Source organism: Mandrillus leucophaeus, unplaced genomic scaffold (assembly GCF_000951045.1).
Source record: "Mandrillus leucophaeus isolate KB7577 unplaced genomic scaffold, Mleu.le_1.0 Scaffold191, whole genome shotgun sequence".
Lineage (NCBI taxonomy): Eukaryota > Metazoa > Chordata > Mammalia > Primates > Cercopithecidae > Mandrillus > Mandrillus leucophaeus.
In genome coordinates this window covers 4,020,270-4,044,273 of record NW_012101932.1, presented here as the reverse complement: position 1 = coordinate 4,044,273, position 24,004 = coordinate 4,020,270, and positions in this window count along the sequence as shown.

The following is a 24,004-nucleotide window of genomic DNA, read 5'->3' as shown; positions in this document are numbered from 1 at the left end:
TATATATTATATATTTTATATATATATGCCTCTAAATTAGCAAATTAAAGATTTAGTAAAGTACAGGTATCCCAGCTTTCTGTATGGGATGACTTTCTGAATGTCCCAATAATGTTTCAAATGTACTGGTTACTTCAGTGGGTAGGACCTGGTGGATCAGAGTGCAATTATGTGTTCAATTCCAGTGAATTTCTATTAATTTCCTGACTGAAGTAATGCAGACAATACTGGCCTACCAGAGTGAGGGCAAAATGTTATGAATGGTTGTTCTCCTGCAGAGGAGACAATGGCCTGGTTGGCTTTGGGAAATTTAATTGCATGGACTTAAGCTTTCAGAGCCAAGTTTTGATTATATCGTAATTGTGGTTCCATAGCATCTTCCCTTTAGGACTTGGCTCTGAGGCAAAGTCTTAATGTAAGGCAAAGTGAATGCAGGATGCTTTTGACATAAGGCTGATATTTGTTGTAGTGACATTGAGGTAGGACTTGTGACATTCCCTTTACTGCTTATAGTCTCAACAACTCTTTTGAAAATTCTCTGGCCTCCTTTCTTTAGTTAGAAACATTTTCCAGCTGGAAGATACATACAGTGACTTTTTCGTGTCATCCTGCTTGTTTCTAAACATAATGATCAGGCTGACGTCTATGACATGGTTTACTTAGTCTCTTTCTTTGATTTTATATCTTGTTTTGTGCCTGTCTTACTTCCTAGTTCAGTGGGGAAAAAAAAAAAAAAGTCCTGGCCAGCTGCCATCTGGTAAAAAAGCTGCCTTTGGTTCTGGGGAACATGAAAGTGGGACTGGGAAATAGAAAACGGAGTTTACTACTCCTAAGACCCAAATACTCCTTTTACTAGTAATAGATCAAAATGAGCTTTAATTGTAGAAAACTAAGTTGAATGTCTTTCACATTCCTTATCTTTACTGACATAATTTCTGCATTCGATACTATTAGCCCAGCTTTCCTTAATTTGGTTTCCAGATAACGTTCTTCCTCCTTGATTTCCTGCTGATTACTTTTATGGGTTCTCCTAATCTATTCTCTTTAAAATATGCTACTCTCTACATTTTATCCTTTTTCCTTGGTCCCTTATTTTGCTTCATGATCTGTTCTTTAAGCTAGCAGTCTTCAAACTTTAAGCTAGAGTCTCTCAAACTTGGCTGCATTTATGGGACTTGCTAAATTGAATGCCTGAGCTACAGCTCTGAAAATTCTGACTTAATGTTTCCAAGGGTGGGGACCAGAATCTGTATTTTTAAAATACTTCACAGAGATTCTTATGAGCTTTAGGTTTGAGAATCACTGCTTTCATAAATTTTATCTATGTTCTCAGCTGAATAGACCATTGGTTTCTGAGTCTTTACTCTCTTTTTATTAACTTTCATTTTCAGTTCGGGGTACATGTGCAGGTTTGTTACATAGGTAAACTTGGGTCATGGGGGTTTGCTGCACAGTTATTTCATCACACAACTATTAAACCTAGTACCCATTAGCTATTTTTCCTAATCCTCTTTCTTCTCCCAGCCTTCACCCTCCACTAAGCCCCAGGGTGTGTTGTTTCCCTTTATATGTCTATGTGTTCCCATAATTTAGTTCCTATTTATAAGTGAGAACATGCAGTATTTGGTTTTTTGCTCCTGCATTATTTTGCTAAGGATAATAGCTTCCATCTTCATCCATGTCCCTGCAAAGTACATGATCTCATTATTTTTTATGGCTGAATAGTATTTCCATCTTCATCCATGTTCCTGCAAAGTACGTGATCTCATTCTTTTTTATGGCTGAATAGTATTCCATGGTGTATATGTACCACATGTTCCTTATCCAGTCTACCATTGATGAGCATTTAGGCTGATTTCATGTCTTTGCTATTGTGAATAGTACTACAAGGAATATGTGTGTGCATGTGTCTTTATGATACAGTAATTTATATTCCTTTGCATATATATCCACTAATAAATCAAATGGTAGTTCTGTTTTTAGCTCATTAAATCACCATACTGTTTTCCACAATGGTGGAATTAATTTACACTCCCACCAACAGTGTATAAGCATTCCTTTTTATCTCCACAACCTTGGCAGCACCAGTCATTTTTTGACTTTTTAATAATAGCCATTCTGACTGGTGTGAGATGGTATCTTATTATGGTTTTAATTTGCATTTCTCAAATGATCAGTGATGTTGAGCTTTTTTTTGTAGCATTGTTGGCTGCTTGTATGTCTTCTTTTGAAAAACGTCTGTTCTGTATTTGTCCACTTTTTAATGGGTTTGTTTGTTTCTTGTAAATTTGTTTAAGTTTCATATAGATGCTGGGTATTAGTCTGAGTCTTTATTCTTAACCCTGTCTTCTTATCTAAGCTTCAGACCAATACCTCAAATTTTCTAAGAAACATTTCACTTGGATTATCCACGGTCATTTCAAATTCAATATAATCAATCAAAATGATTCAACTCTAACTCTTCCATCCACAGTCGGTCTCTTCCTTTTCTCTTACTTCAGATAATACTTCTTCCTGTACCAAGAGGGACACCTTATTCATTTTCAGCTTCTTGTTCTCCTCATTTTTGTTTTCTCCAATTAATCATCAATACATGCCCATGATGGTTAATTTTATGTGCCAACTTGGCTGGGATACAGTGCCCAGATATGTGGTCAAACATTATTCTGGGTGTTTCTGTGAGGGTGTTTATGGAGGAGATTATCATTTAAGTCAGATGTTGAGTAAAGCACACTGCCCTCCATAATGTAGGTGAGCCTCATATGATCAGTTGAAGGTCTGAATAGAACAAAAGTCCAACCTACCCTGGACAAGAGGAAATTCTGCTGGCAGAGAGCTTTCAGACTTGAACTGCAGCTCTGGCTCTTTCTTGAGTTGCCAGCCCGCTATTTCACCCTGCTGATTTTGGATTTGACAGTTTCCATAATCATGTGAGCCAGTTCCTTAAAATAAATTCCACCCTCTGTCTCTTTCTCTCCCTGCCTCCCACACACATACAATTGCTTCTGTTTCTCTGGAGAACCCTAATACATGCATCTTTTTACCTCAGAACTCTCTCTTAAATCTCTCTTCCTTCCATTTCTACTATTTCAACCTTGGGTTTGGCCTCCATCAGTTTTTGCCTGGAATAGTCTAACTGGCGTCTCACTGTTGCCAATCTCAATTCCATTCATCGGTTTTCCATACTGTCTTGAACATGACCTTTCTACATCAGTAAGTCTTTTGATACTGTCATCCTACTACTATGTGGAAACCTTGGGTGCTTCACTGATGTTTCCAGAAGGATTAAACTCCAAATTCTTGGTACACAAGGTATTTCATAGCATTTCACATTTATGTTAAAGCGGTAGCCTCAGTCAATTTCCAACCCCTCTCTTTTTATACCAGTACATACATACGTACTTCTCCAGCCAATAAACCATTTACATTCCCTTAACTTAGAATGTGTTCTTCTTAATTCAGTAAATGTGTGTGTATTTTATCTTGGTTGCACTTCCCTTGACTCTAATCTACACAATTAACTTCCTCTCTTCTTTCAAAGCCAGCTCAAATATCACACTTCCTTGCACCTCCTCTTCCTGGAATTAAGCAGATAGCAATTGACTTTTCCCTTTTGTGCTCCTATAGCAAATCCAAGAGCATAACTGAGCTCAATGCTTAACATGTATTAAATATTTCTTAAGAATGAGACAAAGAATTGTCTCATTTAATCATCATTATTATCCCCATTTTGGGAAACTGAGGTTTGGAGAATTATAGCAACGTGACCAGGTTCACACAGCAGGTAGCTGGCAGACATAGGGATTGAATGACTCCAGAGTCTGTGCTCTTACTCACCATACTAAATTGTCTTTAATGCATCATCTACTACATTGCATATAATTATGTATTTGTAGAATATCTTCTGACTGAACTACAAGATCCTGCCTATAATACCGAATGTCTGACACAATAAATGAATAATTGGATTAATGATAATCTAGAGCAAAATTGAGGTATTTCTGTAATCTCTATTGCGAAAGGAAAATAAAAACTGGGACCCCAATTCATTATGCCAAAAGGGAAAAATTAAGCTGAAAGCTGAGTCATGCAAGCAACTGACTTTGCTTTTGTTCCTAAGCAGATAGCTACAAATTAAAGGTCAAATATCTCCACTTTATGTTCACCTTATCTTGGGTAAAATGCCTATTTACAGAGCGTGAGACAAATACGTAATTGACTATTTCCTTACTACTTCTTTTATCTTGCAACAAGTGGATTCATTAATGTGACCAGACCCTCCCTATTTCCCCTCCAGCCTGCTTTTCCTTTTTAAATACTGAAGCCCTGAAAATCAGCATTGGAGAAAGGTACAGATCTGTCTCCCATGCATCCTCCGTCTTGACCAAATAAAGTTCTAAATTGATTGGGATTTGTCTCAGAAACTTTATGGTTTACACTATGCAAGTTTTCATGTATTTAACTTTGCTTTATAAATTGCCCAAATTTTAAGGATTATATAGAAAAGTAAATATTGTATGTTAAATCATGTTTTATTTTTAATCAACATAATTAAAACATTTTAGTGATAGAAGGAAAACTTAAGGTCATTTAATATCATTCACCCATTATAATTTTCTAACAGGTAAGGGCTGGAAAAACAGAATTATTCAGTAATAGTTAATAGATGGTAAGTCAAAGCAAGAATATCTGAGCTTCTGATATCTAGACTCTGTTACCCTTGACTTAAAATTTTAGAAATGTGCTATATCCCTCAAACTTTGGGTCTCACTAAAATGTTGCTTTAAATCTTAAAACTCTATTAGAGCATCTTTTATGTATATTTACTTGTTACACAGTCCTTATAAGAAAACAAATTTAATTTAAAATACTTGCAGTTATTTGCTTCCTAAAATCTACTTCAGAGTTAACTTTTGGAATTTTTTGTTGAGTATCACATTAAGAATGTTAGAGAAACCGTATTTGTCCTATCATACCAAAAAAAACCCACAAAAAACAAACAAAAAAAACCTAGAAGTTGTTTGTTTAAATAAATTTTTAGGTAGCCAAACTCACATTCATTATTCGCTTTAAGATATGATAATGTCTTTTTAATGTTCAAGGCCCTGCTAATTTCAGAATATTTGCCAAATGGCTAACTGATAACAAAACAATTCCACTTCCACCGAAGGGGTTAGCTACCTACTATTAAAAACCATCCCATTGCCACAGGTTGTGAAAAAACAAAGCATACTGCCACACTTGCAGACAGTAATGTTTCAACCAAAGTAACTCAAATTTCTTCTTTAAGTTTTAAATTTTGGTCTGTCTTGCAAGGCTCATAAAATCTTTCCCTTCCAGAAATACCAAGCACACGTATCAAATCATTCTGTTCACTTCTAGCTGTGGAATTCTGTTAATTTCATGCAGCATTGGCATTTACTCTGCAGAAGGTAGAGGGTAATTGCTTAATAAAGAAATCCCACCAGTTGAGTCTTTCTTTCTATATATATTGACTACAGCAATCCCTAGGCTCCAGGTTACTTATAAGAGATCAATAGACATGCCAAGTTAATGGCCCAAGTAACATATTTCTCTTTCACTTTTTCTTTCCAGTTAAAAATTACAAAGCATATACAAAGGATTTCTCTGGGCTTAATACAGAGCCCATGGGAAAATGTTGACATTGGAAATACTACTTTGGGGATTTTTTTCCGTCACACCATACACTATTTTACACGATCTTTTCATTATTCATCTTGCAAAACATATAAAAAAATCATTACATTTCCCTTTAATTCCAAGCCAATCATTTTGTTCTTCTAGGACATTAAACCCATGAAAGTTTTAGCTGGGCTTTGTTTATGCATTCATTTCTTTGGTTAAAAGAAAATCTGCAAAGGAACTTCTGAGCTCTCCTTTCACAGCTGAGATTAGAGAAAACCAAAACTCTGAAGCAATGAAATTTACAGAACTAGAAATCACATTTCAGTTTTTGACCTTGAAAAATTATGGAGATCAAGAAGTCTGATGAAGCAATGTTCATTACTGGTTCACAAGAACATTAGTCTGCTTATGTTATCACAAAATTTGTGGTGCGTTAATGGGTCACTCAGGTGACTTTATGTTCACACATCACTTAGACAAAGTTAAGGTTAAAAACAACAGATATTACCGATGTGAGATAGTATGTAGGCTGAAAATGCAGTCCTATTTCTTTGAAAATCTTTGCCTCCTGAAAAAAAAAAAAAAAAAAAAAAAAAAGAAAAGAAAAGAAAAGAAATGTGAAAAGCAGCCCCCAAACGGTTCTGCACTCCAATTTGATTTGATTTTAGAGTTGCTTATGTTACTAAGATTTATGAGTGTTGCTTCTCATGAAAGAATGGCATATCCTTCAGCTCTTATTGTGGACTTTAATGGAAATAATGTGCTTTTATGGAATAAAACCTCTCTGAAGCCCTGCCTAAAACTGTTTCAAACCAGAACCTCTGTACTGTGTCTGGAAAATCACTAACAGAGACAGACAGAAAGGGAGCAAATCTGTTTTTTCCATCTTCTTTCTGAAACTTCCTGTGCAACTTTCTTACTAGGATTTTTATTCCATAATAGCTGTAGAATATAAGTGATTTGCATTTTAGAAAATTATACTGTGTGATTTTTACATCCTATATCTCTGTTTCAGTTATGCATTCAACAGTTGCATTCCACATGATAATTTAAGGAGCTGTCAGAAAGCAATACCTTTTACAGAAAAAGACATAAAACTGTAGTCAAACCTTAATTACCCACTGAAAGACATGAGGGGGCTGATATTCTGAAATAATAGATAGTTCCAAATATTTGACATTCATAAGCTTATTATAATTTCATATAGAAGATGTCCCTTTCAAGTGAAGTTTAAATTAGGTAGTTAAATGTAGCTGGTATTTCCCAGATACAACAGTGGGGAGCTAGGGTAGAAGCTTTTGGCTCTTGCTGGATAGGTAGCATACAGTGCAATATGCTACATCTGCAGACAATTGAGAATGGAGTATTCCTCAAAGATTTTCTTCATTATCCTTTGCTTCAAAATATTCACTTCCAATGCACAATATTTTCAATCCAAGCTAAATTCTTTTTATACATTCACGTCTATTTGCTGCGAATTATAAAATCTTAGATTTGTCACAAATCTTCCTGACAATTACACCAGTAAGTTATCAACCATCCTTGTTCTTTTCAGAGATGGGAAGTTCACCAAGTCACCAAACTGACTATTACCATGAGGAATTCCTTTACCTCAGAACCTGCTGTCCCAATAGATTAAATATATGTTATACAGGTCTAAAGAATATTAATGTTCAATATTAGTTAAAATAAATATTTATAATTAGTTAAATTAGGTATAACTTTTATTTGCCACATCATAATTAGCTATATTTTTTATGCTTCATGTAACATCACATAAAATTTGAGCATTGGATAGATCAAAAAAGTTATTTATACAAGCTTATATAATAAAAATTTAGAGATATGGTTATCTTGTTTTTACATTTTGCTCTCATATAACATGATTACTATGCTACTACATAATAGTATGTACCATACAAGGGATAATTCAAGGTAAAATATACTATGTCAATATGCTGTTTTATGAATCATTTGTCTCCACTTTATTTATAGAATGGGAAGTTCCAATTTTTATTATTTTCTGAATTTTATCTTATCCTAACCAAATATGCTGCAAAGAATATTGGGAATTTTTGCCTCATGAAACTCTTTTCTCTTTTCTCTCTCCCTATGCCCCTCATCAAACAAACTTAATTTACTTTTCTTTACTGAGTGGATTCAAGATCTCTCTTTCTCCAGCTAAAAGTAATAATAAATAAATGTTTTCTGCATCTAGTGCAAGTTATGTCCTGGAATCTAAAATATCCCAGATTAAGGCCCAATAAATCAGAGTATGTATTTGCCTGACACAAAAGAAATATAGAAATATATACAGATTGCATTCTGCTCCCAACTGCAGAACTCCCTTTTTGTTTGAAATTATTTTTTAAGAAGGTGAAAGAAAAGAAATAGTAAAATATTTAAATGTTTTAAATGTACTTCATTGTGATTATTTCACTTATTAACATTTATAATATGTCTTGGGGAAGAGGTTGTAAAATTGTTCACTACCTATAGTTCATGAGAACAAGGAAAGTGTATATATATATATAGTGATGAAAAACATCTTTATCTGAAATTTGTGCTGGAAGGATAATTGAGCTTAAAAATGTAATTGTTTTTATGTAGTTGGAAAAACATATGGGTTGATTGATGGTGGCGCCCAAAAAGATATATCTAGATCATAATCCCTGGAACCTGTGAATGTTATTTTATTTGGAAAATGTATCTTTGCATATGTAATTAATCTAAGAATCCTGAAATGAGGAGATCATCCTGGATTATCCAGTTGGACCCTAAAGCCAATGACAAGTGTTCATGTAAGAAAACAGCAGACTGAAACTTGAGACAGACAAAACAGGAAGAAAACAGAAAAGTGATGTGAAGATAGAAGCCGAGTGGAGAACAGTGTGGCCATAAGCCAAGGAATGCCAACCCCCATCAGAAGGTGGAAAAGGCAAAGAAGGGATTATCTCTTGCAGCTTCTAGAAGGTGTGCAGTCCTGATGACACCTTGATTTTGGACTTCTGGCTTCCAGAACTTTGTGAGAATAAATTTTTGTTGTTTTAAGCAACACATTTGTTGGTGACTTGTTACAGGAGCCGCAGAAAACTAATACACCATATGAGCTCAATAATATGACTATGTGTTCATCAAATCCATGAGACGAAAAATTTCTTGAGGCAAGGACCACTAAGATTTTGTTGATTGTGATGTTTTACACAGCTAGCTTGAATGAGGCAGAGTATCTAGGCACATGGCTGACCAGAAAAATTACTATTTCCCTATCTCCTCTGAAGCTGGATATAGCCTAGGGGCTATTTTGAACCAAAAAATAAAAAGCACATATAAAGTGGCAACTACAGGGATACACATTCCTAAAGATGGAGCAGTGTGATGGATGAATAGGAGACACCAACTTACATAGGAAGTTTATTTGATTTGGTGCAAGATGAGTGTAGATTGAGAGTAGAGGCAATGCCTAGAGTAACAGTAACATGAAAGTGTTATACAACACTTGAATGTCTACAAAGACTTTCCTATAAGAGAGAGTTATACTATTGTTTTCTTCTTACGTTACAGACAAGGTAGAGTTTTGCTACAACCAAACTTAATTCTAACTAATACACAAGATAACTGGGCCAGATTTGTCATAAGTTTGGTGAATTTATATAATTTTTTTGACTTAAGTATTTTATATCAAGTTGCATTCTTGGAGAAAATGAGAAGATGAATTTACTAGAAATATTCATCAATTGAAATATTTTTGTGCTCTGTCTCCCACTCACTTGCACATCAAGAGATAAGAAACGATCTATTTATGGAAAATGAAATATATATTTTATTTATATTTCTCCACCTTCTGCATAAAATACTTTTATTGAAGGCTTTTAAGGTGTTCATTACTATATCTAAAAGTCGAAGTAGCAACTCTAATTTCTCATTCATTGTATTAGAATGCAAATTTTTGTTGAAAAGAACTGTAATGACATCAATGCATATCATTTTGACCCTCAAGAATTAAATTTTTTTATGTTAATTATTCATAAACACTCCTTGTCTGAGCTCATTTGAAAAATTAAAAAATGAAATCATGTCTCAGCAATGTACCCAGGCTACCTGCTACCTCTGTAACACATTCTGACTCTCTAAAATTTAATTGTTGCTTCATTACTTATATCTACATGCTACTCACTCAAATAATATTTGTTGCATTGATTTTTGTCTCTCAATTAATCCCTGCAAATAAGTTTCTTCAAGAAATATTGGGTGATTGTGCATATTCTGTAACTGAAATAAATTCTGTATCCTGATTTTCACCTTGTTGCCATTATGAAATGTCAACCAATCACATTACTGACAGATGTTGTTTCATTCTACATTTTCATAGATCTAAGAAGATCTTTCTTTTTAATTGTCTACTCTTGAGACAATTTGTGTCCAGGTGAATGCTAGGGATAAGACAACTAATTGGCACCTATTAGTTTATGTGGAAAAGCCTGTGGCATAAATAATCATGCAAACTTTCCACTCTCTGTTTCATTTTTCTCCTCACTTAAGACTCATAATTATCTTCTCATCCTCAAGATTCAAATCAGTAAAGAATTTCTTGATCTGGTCAAGCAAAATTAATCATCCCTCTTTTTGTTTCATGACTAAATATAACAGTAGTACTCTTTTTATAAATTCTACTTTTGTGTGAAAAATTGAAGACAAAATTTTAATACTTGGTAGTTTCTAAAACCTACTGACATTCTTGGAAAACTCCCTTTAACAGAATCATTGGGACCTGATCAAGAAAATACAACCGAAGCATGGTTTCCAAGCACTGATGGAATAAGGAAAATGGAAGCAGAGACTCTTGGGCAGTGAGAGTGTCCTGACAGGGAGGCTGAATTGTCAAGGATGTCTAGCATACATATTGAGATTAAACCTGTTTGTAAACCTAGTAGAGATTAACTTTGTACACATACTCATCTACAGAATAAAAAAATGATAGCTCTCAATAACTGAATATTCATTAAAAAATTTCCCTGGATGGATTTACTTAGTGTAAATAAGTTCAGTATAAATAAGTTCAGGAAAGAAGGAATCTCAATTTCTTCATGCAGTGTTTTTCAAAGAGAATAAAAGTCATAAAGAAGTTTGAATACATGCAAAATATTAGAAAACTTTAGATCAGGCTAGAGATGGTTACCATGGGGTATGCAATTTTTGGTTTTCTATATTGGTTGAAGTCACTAGGTAGATATTAAGAATGGCAGTGCTTCGAGTGTGGCTTTGAATCTCATGATTTATTTCTTTCTTAGATATTTTCTTCAGGAGTTTTCCCATGTGCAATCAGTATACTTGCCACTTTTCAAAATTTATTAAAACAGGGTCCTTGTCTGGTTTCAGCAATCTGTCCCACACAATTAATAGTCATATTTATTTTCCATTATAGAGCCATTGATTACTTTTCCACATCAGTCTCTAACTGAACTATACATTAAAAATGGATTATTGTTGAGTCACACAAAGCAACACTGAGAGTTATTTTGCAGCAAAACTTTGGTGATGTTGACCTTATTTATTGCTCAACGTAAAACTTAATGTAAAACTCAATATGGTCAGTTTCATAAAAATCAGGGCAAGACTGCAGACAGACTGCTTGATTCATTCCTTACCACAAGGAATGGACATGAATTTTCAATTCCAAGTAAGCATTTAACATCTGTATGTTATGGCCTTTCCAAAAACCTGACAGGAATGTCATCAATGAAACTGAGAAGAAAATATTTTTGACAGACTTTTTCTTTGGCTTTCTTTTTATTCCACTTGCCAAATTCAAAAAGAAAAAAAAATTCTTTCCTGTACTTTCCAGATATTTACTTTATTTAAAGAATGAGGAAATCTGGGATCAATGGCAGAAGACAGGGTTGCAAAATGAGTTGCTGTAATAATCAAAATTAAGGGATAACTTATAGTCTTGTCCACAACCATTACCCAGGGTACTGAGTTGGCTCTGAAATAATAGAAGAAACTAAGGGAAGGATTTTAAACAATAGCTACAATCCCCTGTATTATTTGACAACTTAAAGTGTCAAATTTATATTTTCCAGGGTGGAAGTTTAAGCAACGTGTGTGTGTGTGTGTAATTCAAGGTACAACATTACCAAATTACACTTCATCTTAATGAGATGAACCTAGTAATCTATAAAAAGGAAACTTTGTTTTTCTGTTATATACTGTGACTAGGTTCAGAGTAAAAGATTCTTATGAGTTTAACCTCATAACTACATTGCCCTACATTGCCATCAGGAAGCTGCCAAATAGCTACTAAGTATAAGAGCTAGAATGTGAACCCAAGTCTTATTAAACTCTTTAATTCCAGAGTCTTTCTGTGTAGTAACTACACAATCCAAATTCATAAGAAAAAGTAAAAGATGTTTCCTAATATGTAATGTGATCAGGGGATGATATGTGTTAATCAATAGCCTACCAACCAAGTCTCCCAAATCTCCTCTGCTACTCTTTTCATTCACCCAGGATATTAATATTCATTCATTACACTGAAGCAAAAATAGGCTTACAAATAGGCACATCAAGCAATTTTACTTTCTGTTTTCTTTGTAATTTATTCTTAGGAAAAATTTCAATCATATCCAAAAGTAAACAATTACATAAGGAACTCCCTTGTGCATAGCTTCCAATTCATGGTCAATCTTCCCTTCCTATTTCATATTATTTGAAAACAAATTTCACTCAATATGACATTTCATCTATAAATATTTCAAGTTGTACTTCTATAATATAAAGGATTAAAAATTATGACAATATCAATATGAACCTAAATAAATTGTATTTCTTTAATATCATAAAGTACCTTGTCAGTGTTCAAATTACCCTGATTGTCTCAAAATTTATTTTCAAAGTTGATTAGCTTGATACAGGATCAAGTAAATTCCATACCTTATTGCTGATTTGTATGTGTCTTAAATCTCCTTTAATTTATAAATTACCCCATAACATCTTCCCCTGCCCCCGTACAAGAAGCATAGAAGTCTCCAATGAAACTTAACCCAAAGAGGTGTTCACCAAGACACATAAAAATAAAAATAAAAAAAAAAAAAAAAAAAAAAAAACAAGGAAAAATCTGAGAACAGCAGGAAATGAAAAACACATTGCATACAAAAGAGTGTAAATCTGACTATCACCAGAAACTCTGCAGGACAGTTGACAATGGAATCATATATTAAAAGAGCTCAAGGGGGGAAAAAAAACCCTGACAACCAAGAATACTTTATGCAGCAAATCTGTATTTCAGAAATAAGGAGGAAACAAAATGCTACCAGACAAATACAAGCTAAGGAAGATCATCACCACCAGACCTACCTTACAGAAATAACTAAAGAAAATTCTTTACGCCAAAAAAATGCTGCTAATTAATAACATAAGACATACAAAAGCACGAAACTCAAAGATGTAAGTCATATAGAGCCACATTCATAATACTTTAGGACCGTAATAATGGCATGTAAAGCAATTCTATTTCTAGCACAAGGATTAAAATACAAAACTGTGAGTATCAACTGTAGCTAAAATAAATTTTCAAGAGATGCACACTACAAAATGATGTAAATTATAACTTCAAAAACATAAAAGGGAGGGATAGTAAAATTGTAGTGTTGTTGAATGCAATCAAAATTAAGTTACTACCAGTTTTACATAGGCTGTTATAAGTTCTAGGTAAGCCTCATGGTGACCACAAAGCCAAAGTCTTTAGTGTAAGAACAAAACAAAAACAGAAAAAATTCAAAGCATAATCTACAAAAAACCATCAAGCCACAAAGGAAGATAGCAAGAGAGAAAGAAAGAAACAAAGTATCTATACAATAACCAGAAAATAATGAACAGAATTGTAGTATTGAGTAGTTACCTGTCAATAATTACCTTGAATGTAAATGGATTAAATTTTGTGATAAAAAGACATAGACTGACTGACTGAATCAAAAAACATGACCCAACTATATGCTGCCTAGAAGAGACTCACCTCACTTTCAGAGACATACATAGTCGGAACGTGAAGGGAAAGAAAAAGATACTACATATAAATGGAAACCAAAAGAAAGCAGGCATAGCTGTACTTATATCAGGCAAAACAGACTTTAAGTTGAGAAAACTGTAAATAGAGACAAAAAAGAATATTATATAATAATAAAGGAGTCAATTCATCAAGAGGATATAACAATGGTAAATATACATGCACCCAACATCAGAGCACCTAAATATATTAAACAAATATTAAAGAATGAAGAGAGAGAGATATAATACTAGTAGGGCATTTCAGTATTCCACTTTCCACAGTGAACAGATCATCAAGACAGAAAATTAATAAGGAAACACTGGACTGACTTGAACAACACTTTAGACTAAATAGACCTAACAGACACATACAGAACATTCTATCCAACAGAAACAGAATATACATTGTTCTTAAGCATACACGGAACATTTTTCCAGATAGTTCACATGGTATGTCACACAACAAGTCTTAACAAATTACATAAGATTGAATGTCAAGTGTTTTTCCAATTACAATGGTCTCAAACTAGAAATAAACAACAGGAGGAATTTCAAAAAAATTCACATATACATGAAAATTAAATGTATTCCTGAACAACCAATGGTTTAATAAAAAAAAATTAAAAGGAATGTTAAATTTTTTCTTGAGACAAAGATATAAAAATACGATATGCTAAAATTTGTGGAATAACAACTCTGGCAAAAGTAGTCCTAAGAGGAAAGTTTATAGCAATAAACACATTAAAAAAAAAGGAAAGATCTCAAAAAATCAACTTAATGTTATTCCTCAAAGAAGTAGGAAAAAATGGAGAAACTCAGCCCAAAGTTAACAGAGGGAAGGAGATAATAAAGATCCAAGCAGAATTAATTAAACATAGACTAGAAAAACAATCCAAAAGATCAATAATCTAAGAGTTAATTTTTTGAATATGTAAAATCAGCAAACCATTAGCTAAACTTAAGAAAAAAAGAGAAAAGATTAAAATAAATAAAAAATGAAAGAGGAGACATTACAAATGATACCTAAAAAGAAATCTGAGACTACAATGAACAATCATATACCAACAAAGTGGATAATCTAAAAGAAAAGGATAAATTCCTAGAAACAAAATACCAGGGCTGAATTGTGAAGAAATGAAAATTGGAACATACCACCAATAATGAGTAACAAGATTGAATCAGTAATGAAAAGTTTCCCATCAAAGACAAGCCCAGGACCTGATGGTTTTGTTGCCAAATTCTACCAAACTTTTAAAGAAGAATTAATATAATATCGATCCTTAAACTCTTCCAAAAAAATTGAGAGCAAGAAATACTTTCAAACTCCTTTTTGCAAGGCCAGCATTATCTGGCTATTAAAGTCAGATAGGGATGCTATAAGAAAAGAAAATTGCTGGTCAATATCCTTAATGAACATAGATGCAAAAATTCTCAACAAAATACTGACAAATCAAATTCAAGAGTGTATCAAAAAGATGGGATTTATCTGTGATATGGAATGGGTTTTCAACACACATAAATCAATAAATGTGCTATATCATATTAACAGAATGAAGGACAAACCATACAATCATCTCATTAAATGCAGACAAAGCATTTGACAAAATTCAACATCCTTTTAAAATAAACACACCAAATTAGGTGTTGAAGGAATATACCTCAACATAACAAAGGGCCTATATGAGAAGGCCACAAGTAACATACTCAACAGTGAAAAATTGAAAGCCTTTCTTCTAAGATTTGAAACAAAGATACCCACTCTTACGGTTTCTGCTTAACATAGTATTGGAAGTCCTTGTCAGAGCAATTAGGCAAGAGAAAGAAATAAAAAACATCCAAATAGAAAAGCAAAAGTAAAATTGTCCTTGTTTACTAATGACATGATCCCATATATAGAAAACCTTAAAGACTCTACCAAAATGCTGTTAGAAGTAGTAAATGAATTCCATAAAGTTGCATGACACAAAATAAACACAAAAATTAGTAGTATTTCTACACACTATGAACTATCTGAAAAAGAAATGAAGAGAAAAATTCCATTTACAATTGTTACAATAAATAGGAATACATTTAACCAAGGAGGTAAAAGACATGTATGCTGAAAACTATAAAACATTGATGAAAGGAATGGAAAATGACAAAAATTAATGGATTTTGTTCATAGATTGGAAGAATTAATATTGTTAAAATGACCTTATTACACAAAGCATTCTACAAATTTAATATCAATATTCCAATGTCAGTTTTCATAGAAATAGAAAAAAAAGTTTTGAAACTTATATGAAACAAACAAACAAAAAATCCCTGGATAGTTAAGGCAATCATGAGTAAAAGGAGCAAAGCTGGAGGTATCTCACTAGCTGATTTCAAACTATACTACAAAGCTATAATAATTATAGTAGCATGTTACTGGCATTAAAATAGATACATCAACAAATGTAACATACTAGAAAGCCCAGAAATGAACCAACACATGTACAATCAATTGATTTTCAAGTTGCCAAGAATACACAATGAGAAAAGAGTCTTGTCAATAAATGTGTTGGAAAGACTGGATATCCACATGTAGATCAATAAAATTGGATCGTTATATCACACAATGCACAATAATAAACTCACAATGTATTAAACACTGAAACATAAGACCAGAAACTGTAAAACTGCTATAAGAAAACCCCAGGAGAAAAAGCTACACAACATTGGTCTACACTGGTCTGGACAATAATTTGTTGTATTTGACCCCAAAAGCACAGGCCACAAAAATCAACAAATAGGATTACCTCAAACTAAGGAGCTTGTACACAGGAAAATAAATGTATTTTTGTATATGGTATGAAATAAAAACTCAATTTCGTTCTTCTGCATATGGGTATCCAGTTTTCCCAACATCAGTTATTGAAGAGACTCTTTTTCCTGTTGTGTATTATTTTTGTTGTGGGAGAAATGGGACGCTTCCTCCTATGGGCATCTATCTTCTTATTTCCAAAGAGAGAACAAAGTCCATTCCTCAAACAAAAACTAAGGTTTGAGGAATAACCATTGCAAAGTATCAAAGTACATTACCAAGTTTTATTTTGAATGAGGCCCAAGACATTGTAGTAATGAACTCTGTTCGATATTTGGAAAACTAATGATAAAAGCTTAGCAGTACACAGACGTAGAAGTTATTCTGCACTGTGTTTGAATTTCAGTTCCTCCAGTTACTAACTTTGTGATCTTGCATGGGCTATTAACTTTCTGAGCCTTAGTATCTTTTGCTCTAGTCTACCTCTCTCATGGGTTTATTGGGGAATTAAATTAAGTCACCGTAAGTAAAGAGCCTTGGACAGCGCTTGGTATATAGTGGCACAGAATATAGTTGCTCTTTCCCAAAATGCTTCTAGAATGAAATTCTAGAATGGAAGCTGTAGTCTTGGGTATCAGGCATGTGTTGGTTTAATTTTAATCTAGATGTCATGCCCCCTTATTCTTGAGTTCTAGAACACAAGAAAGACAATGCATGAGGAATCCAAAAGCCCAGAAAGGCAAGCACTTGGTACTTTACAATTACTATAACTATTTGAATCTGGTACTGCAGGACTAAACTAGGTCTTGTGATTCACTTAAACCAACAAAGAAATACTGAAAGATCTGAAATTATAAACTTCTGTTTTGCCATTCTTGGAGTGTTCCATAGTGACATTACAGTTCCCAATAAGAAGAAACATATATGTGAAGAAGAATCTTTAGCAACACATCACATTAATTAAAAAAAAAAAATCTGGTTCACCGAGAAACATCCTATTATTACTGGATCACTGTGCATGCCCTCTAAATGAAAGTTTTTGTCTTTCATTTAGAAAAGAAATGAGGCAGATTTTCCAGTGGCCTTTATCTGACATCTTCGGTCAGCTATGCATGCGGCACAGCTGTAAGCTCATCCTTCAAGTTTCCAGTTTGTCATTGGATTTTATTTTTGCCAAAAACGAGATGTAATCATGATAATTTATAAGCTTGTAACAATAGCCAGAAAACACATTACGACAATAAAAACAAAATCAAACAAAATTCCCACTTTTAACAAAACACCATCTAGCTACCCACTCAAAATAATTTGGGTTGTGACTGTGGCATAACTCTATTACTTGAATCACAATTATGATTTAGAATTTAACTTAGGCAAGATAAATAAGATGTGATTTCACCAAAGTGCAGCATTTTTAAATTGGTAAACATGAGAGGTATCCCACTATAGGGAAAAGAGCGTGATCTTTGGAGATAGATGGCCTATATTAGGGACTTCACTTGGCAATCTGCTAGCTTTGTGATCTGCAAGAAACTACCTTTCCAAGCTCTCTGTCCTCATGAGCAAAATTGGGAGAGAAACACATTTCAGGGTTTTGTGGCAATCACAAAAGTAGGTCAAAGTACCTGGAAAAGAGTAAATAAATGCTTCCATCTGTAATATAATCATATAATTATTTACTACTATTAGGAATGGGATAGGGAACAATAAACTTAGTACCACTATACTGAGAGAGAAAAAATTGTATAGAGTCATGAATGTGCTAGTAACACAAAATGAAAAGTAGGCATTGTATTATACTTTTCTATGAGTATGTATTTCCTTCAGGAGAGAATACATATTTATTTCCAGAAAGTGATGGAAGTATTTTAAAATATAAATTATAATAATAAATGCTTACATTTTACTTGCATAAATAAGTAATCAAATGCAATCAAAATTGTAATTAAAGCAATCCAAAAAAAATTTCTTGGGTTGAATATATGTCCAATTGAGTTAGAATTTATTTCAGAAAACAACAATTTTACAGAATAAGACTACATAACGAAGACTATTGATATTTATTTTTACTTTTTATTTAATGACGTTCTAGCCAATGCTAATACTCTTAAAGTTGAAACAGAGGTGTACTTTTGGGTAGCTTCAGGGTTATAAATTTCTATACATTCTACACAGGTCAGATATGGAGAAACTTTTTAAAAAATTAATCAATGAGAAGACTGAACATTTTTTAGCCAATCCATTAGCTAATAGAAAATATCACATTGCCAAGCGAGTGTAATACAGCATGCCCAGCCCTTTCCCCTTAACCTCGAAGTAAAGTTCATCTGAATTACAAGAATAACAGAAAACAGAGACTAACTAATGTTTATAAAAGAAACCTTATAATATATTTTTGTACGCCAAAGATAAAAAATCACAAAAAATTAAAGAATGAGAAGTTATTTTGCTCTACCTTTACAATGTGTCATGCAACATAATCCAGCAGTCTGAGACATGAGTGAGGACAACTCCTCTACGACTCTAAACATGTAGAAATGGAAGATAAAATGCACCAAAAGTTTTAAAAATAAGTACTTGATGTATAAATTTAGAACATGAAATTCCTGGATTGCAGCCACAAAAAAGAAAGTAAAATCTGAATAATGAGAAATACCTAAAGCCTAGTATCTCACAGTACATTGAAATCAGGTATACAAAGTGCAGCCTTGAAAAGTGCTTGAGTAATGCACAAATGTTCACAAATAAAAGTTCTGGCTTTTGAGTTGTGAAATATTCCTAATTCAGGATTATTAAACTCATGTAACTCAGAGACAAAGTTTTTGCCCTGTCTATGACCAGGAGCTAAACAATAGTACTCTACATAAAGGTAGTCGCTTTTTTTCCATGAAACAGGAGTCAGAAAATTTTCACCCAGTAGTGCCAAGATGCTGCCAGGAACAAGGAAGACAGTTTATCTTTTATTTAGAGTAACAGCTGGAGAAAGAATCACTCATTCAGAGAGAAATTGGACCATAGCCAAAATTCTTCATGCACTGCAGTAATCTCAAACTGTGTAATTAATATCAATAACCATAAAAACCTTACTTGTCTTAAAGTGAAATGTGTTAGGTCCTTTAAAAGACAATTGTAAAACCGCATAATAGGAATGACTCCATATTCTAGAGAACCTGTAAATACCACTAAAAACTCTCCAAAGATAAACTTGGTAAAATTTTACAAAGTGCCACGAGAGACAATAGATACAAAAATGGAATAACTTACATATGAAGAATTACAGATATTACAGACTCTCTGAAAAAGACTTTAATCATCTACAGTTTTTTAATAACAATAAATAAAAGCATAGAATCCATAAGGCAAAAGGTAGAAATTATGGAAATAAAACAGGTGGGTTTGTAATATCATTTTAAAAATTACAGAAATGGAAATACAGTCATTAAAATACATTAAATATTAAAGTAGACAGAGCAGAAGAGAGAACTGGAAGATAGGTCTGAAGGAATGACTCAAACCACATTATATAGAGATGGAAATTAAGAAACAGGATGAACATGGGTTGACCAACACAAATTTAATCAGAATTATAAAAGGAAAGGGAAAGAGGAAAAAGACAATATTCGGGGTAATGATGAATGATATAGTTCTAAAGGAAGATATGCATTGTTAGATTTAAACAAAAAACCTGGAGTCCAAACAAGATTTAAAAAGTAATATTACTATACTTAGATACTTTATAATGACAGTAAAATAAAATTATTTTCAGGCATTCCAAACATTAGTATTTTTTTAACTCATGGCACATGATGAAAAACTACTGAAGAGTAGATTTCAACAAGAAGGACTGGGACTGGGAAAGAAGAAATGAATATAAGACGAAATGCAGGCAACTACTCATGTGGTAAAATGTTCTGTAAATTTAACTAAGTATTGGAGGTAGAAAGAAGATAATGACTAACGGACTTGTGGTTCAGGACATGATAGGATAGTGCCCATCAAGCTACCTCCCACTGAAAACAACTACAAAAGATGTAAAGGATTAAAGAGCAATTGAAACAAGTAGGTCATGAGGTGCTAGGATCCTTGACGTGAGAAAAGTTAATGAGGTTGGCTTCATATTTGCATGATTTTCCTCAGTTCCAGAAGATGTTTTTTATTATATTATTATTATTTCTTTGATTGTTTACTTCCCTAGTCATTTGCTCTTTCTTTCTGTTTTCCTAGTATGAATGTCAAAATCCTGCATTGCTCTTCCTTCAGTTTCAACCTTTCTCTTGAAGGTTTCTTACTTTCTTTTAGTTTTTGGAAAATTTATTTGACTTTTCTTGACAAATCTTGCACTTTTTATTTCAGCTTTTATATTTTTACTGACATCTGTTTAACTCTCTAAATGGCCTTTTATCGAAGGATTCTATTCTCTTTTATGTATTCAACATCATACTACATCAAATAGAATTTTTTTGTGTGTTCTCTAAAATATTTATTTTCCTTAGTATCAGTTTTGTTTTGATTTGCTTTGTTTTTCCAGTTGCCCATTCTTTCTTTTTTTGTTGTTGGTTTTCTCAAACATTGAGTGATCCTATGGGCTCATTCATATTTATGAACAAATGGCTAGGCTGGTTAATTTACAGATTCCTTTACTGCAAAGGCTTTTCTCTGACTTGAAGTCTCATTGTATAACTTGGCCATGTTTATAGGCTATTGAGACTGCTAGTCATCAGTTGGATGTGCGTTCACAAGGCGCAGGCAGCCTGGATTATCCCACATCACTAATGCTGAAATAGTATGGCATTAATCTGAAGAGGAAAAAATGCATAAAATTACCCTGGCATCTTTTAGTCATTTTATTTCATTTCCCCAGAGAACAATTTTCAAGTTCTGTGGTTTTGGTTGGTAGTCTTCTAGTTATAAATTATGGATCTTTCTTTTCCTTGAGCCACCTTCCCCAAATCTACTGGTAGATTAAATTTATAACCCCAAATCCATAGAAATTTGTTCTTTTCATATTTTTGGCTGTATAGATGAACATTTATTTTTTCTATTTTAAATCTGAATTAAATGTGTACTGCAAATTATGGTATCTCTCAACTTCATTTCAATTTTTTTCATTGAAAAAAATGAGAAATTGAAATGTAGTTAGAGTCAAATGTATTACCCCCAAATCCTTCATTTGAGACAGTATAATTTAAAATTTCACCCCAGCACTCAACTCTTCCCTTGTGTGCCAGATGTCTTCGGTTTGCCTCCCATGCCCACATTCTGCCCAGTTATTCATCCTGGTTTCTGCCTTGGGAGACTGACCTTGTGCACCACGAGGAACAAAGGCTTCCTGCTAGATTGATGTATAGGGATATCCTGGCCCTCGATTGGAAGAGAAGGGCGAGTGAGGTCAGGGTGTTCACTTAATCTCCTTTACTGCAAGGTCACTTTGAGGGCTGCTGTGTTCCTGAACCTAACACTGCTGCTGTGCTTCTCCAGGTGAACTTCTCCCTAATACTCTCTTCTGAGTTTCCTCTTCTCATTAAGGCTTGGGTATCAACAGTTTCCACTTCACTGCAACTAACTCCAAGTTATTCAAGTGTTTCCTTATGCCTATACCACACCTTTGTAAGTAGTTTCTTTGAAAATAAGCATTCCTCGAATTACTCGAATTTGAACGTACAATCTGTTTCCTGTTGGGATCCTGACAGATACACTTTGGAAACAGACATTAACACTCCAGAAGAAAATTTGGCTGCAAATTCTTTGACTAAAACTATTGAAATAAAAATCTTATGAAATAATCTTCTTTAGGTTTGTAATGTATATGAACATTAGCAGTCTATAAACAAATATTTATTAGCATTATGGTTGAAAATGGCCCTGAAACGTGTGTACATTGCATAACATCCTGGCATCTCAGTCTCTTTGTCAGTAATATGAGATGGTTAAAGGACTGGATTTATTGCCTCAGACAAGTATCATCATGATTAGTAGATGTTTGCTAAGCATTCACAAGTTGTAAGATCCTTGTGCTAAGTTCTAACTATGTATTAAACAAAACAAAACTCACTTGTACTTAGAGGTATTACAGCATAGGTACAGAGATAGGATATGATTACATGGCCTATATGCTTAACAGAAAAAAGATAAATCAGCTAAAATTTATTTTACTTTCAGGAACATTTTTTGTTGGGGAGAGGAGGAGGTAAAATAGTTTCTCGAAAAACTATATGCTCCTATACTAAAAGTTATTCTTTAAAAAGGCCGTCATAATGTAAAATTGGGAGTTCTTAAGTAAAAAAGTTGGAAAACTGTAATCATGAAAGCTGATGTACATATTTTTCATTGCATAACAGATCCCCTCTGAAAATACAAAATATATTTCTATCAAATCCCTTACAAACTGTTAATAATGGCCACATGGTGCTGATGGGACAACCTTCACTGCTACAATCCTTGAATCACTGCCATTTAGATATTCTACAAACTCAGCATACTTGGAAAACAACTTGAAATCAATTCTACCAATTAATATATCTTCTAAAAGTTCTTTAACTCTTTGGCTTCATCACAATTTCCCTCTGGTTCATGTCAATAAAGAAAAAGATTACATTTTCAAAATGTCTGTCAGAAATTTTGTTGAAGTAAGAGTTAAGATGATGTGCTTCCTATTTGTCTGTGCATGCTGGGGAGACAGAAAGTTTGGGGGGGCGGGTAGTGCGGCAGGAGGACTTTGACCACTTTCAAAGGCTCCTTAGCCACCTATCCTTGCCCGACTTCAGTATTTCCACTAAAAATAATACTTTTTAATCATTGCTGTAGTGTTAAATCTCATGGATTCTATTGTTTTCCGACAGAGATTATCTTCTGGGCAAATTCCAGGCAATTGTTATTAAGAGATGATAACAAGCTTTAAAGTAGCTGAAGTTCAGAGTACAGATAACCAAAAAATATAACAGAAAGAAAAAATAAATTTTAAGATGGTTGCTGAAATCTGAAGAGTGCCAGTTGTAGCAAAAGATCATCCACCTAAGAGTTAGGGAGTAGAATTCCAGCAATGATGGAGAAGGAAGCCTGCCACATGAGCCCCAGAGAACCAGGAAATCTCATAAAAAGATGCTCCTAAGAATGGATCAATGGTGTTCTTAGGGCACAAGAGGAGGGAATGAATTAATTCCTTATTTCCATATTTTCTTCAATATTTCTTTATTATCTTTGTGGAAGACCATAGGTAAAGCATTTAGCTAATTTGGAGAACTTATTGTAGACATAATGACTCAAAATGAGTAATATTCAGGCAAGGCAGATCAGGCAGGCAAAACATTCTAGGTAAGTGCAGGTAATTTTTTGGTGTAACTGACCTTAATTAGCAATGAGGTATGAGGTATTTTTCATTATTCTTTCACTTTATGATTCCTATCTTGGAATCAGAATGGAATCAGAAATTCAATTTTTTTTTTTTTTTTTTTTTGTTGAGACAGAGTCTCGTTTTGTTGCCAAGGCTGGAATGCAGTGGCACGATCTCGGCTCACTGCAACCTCTGCC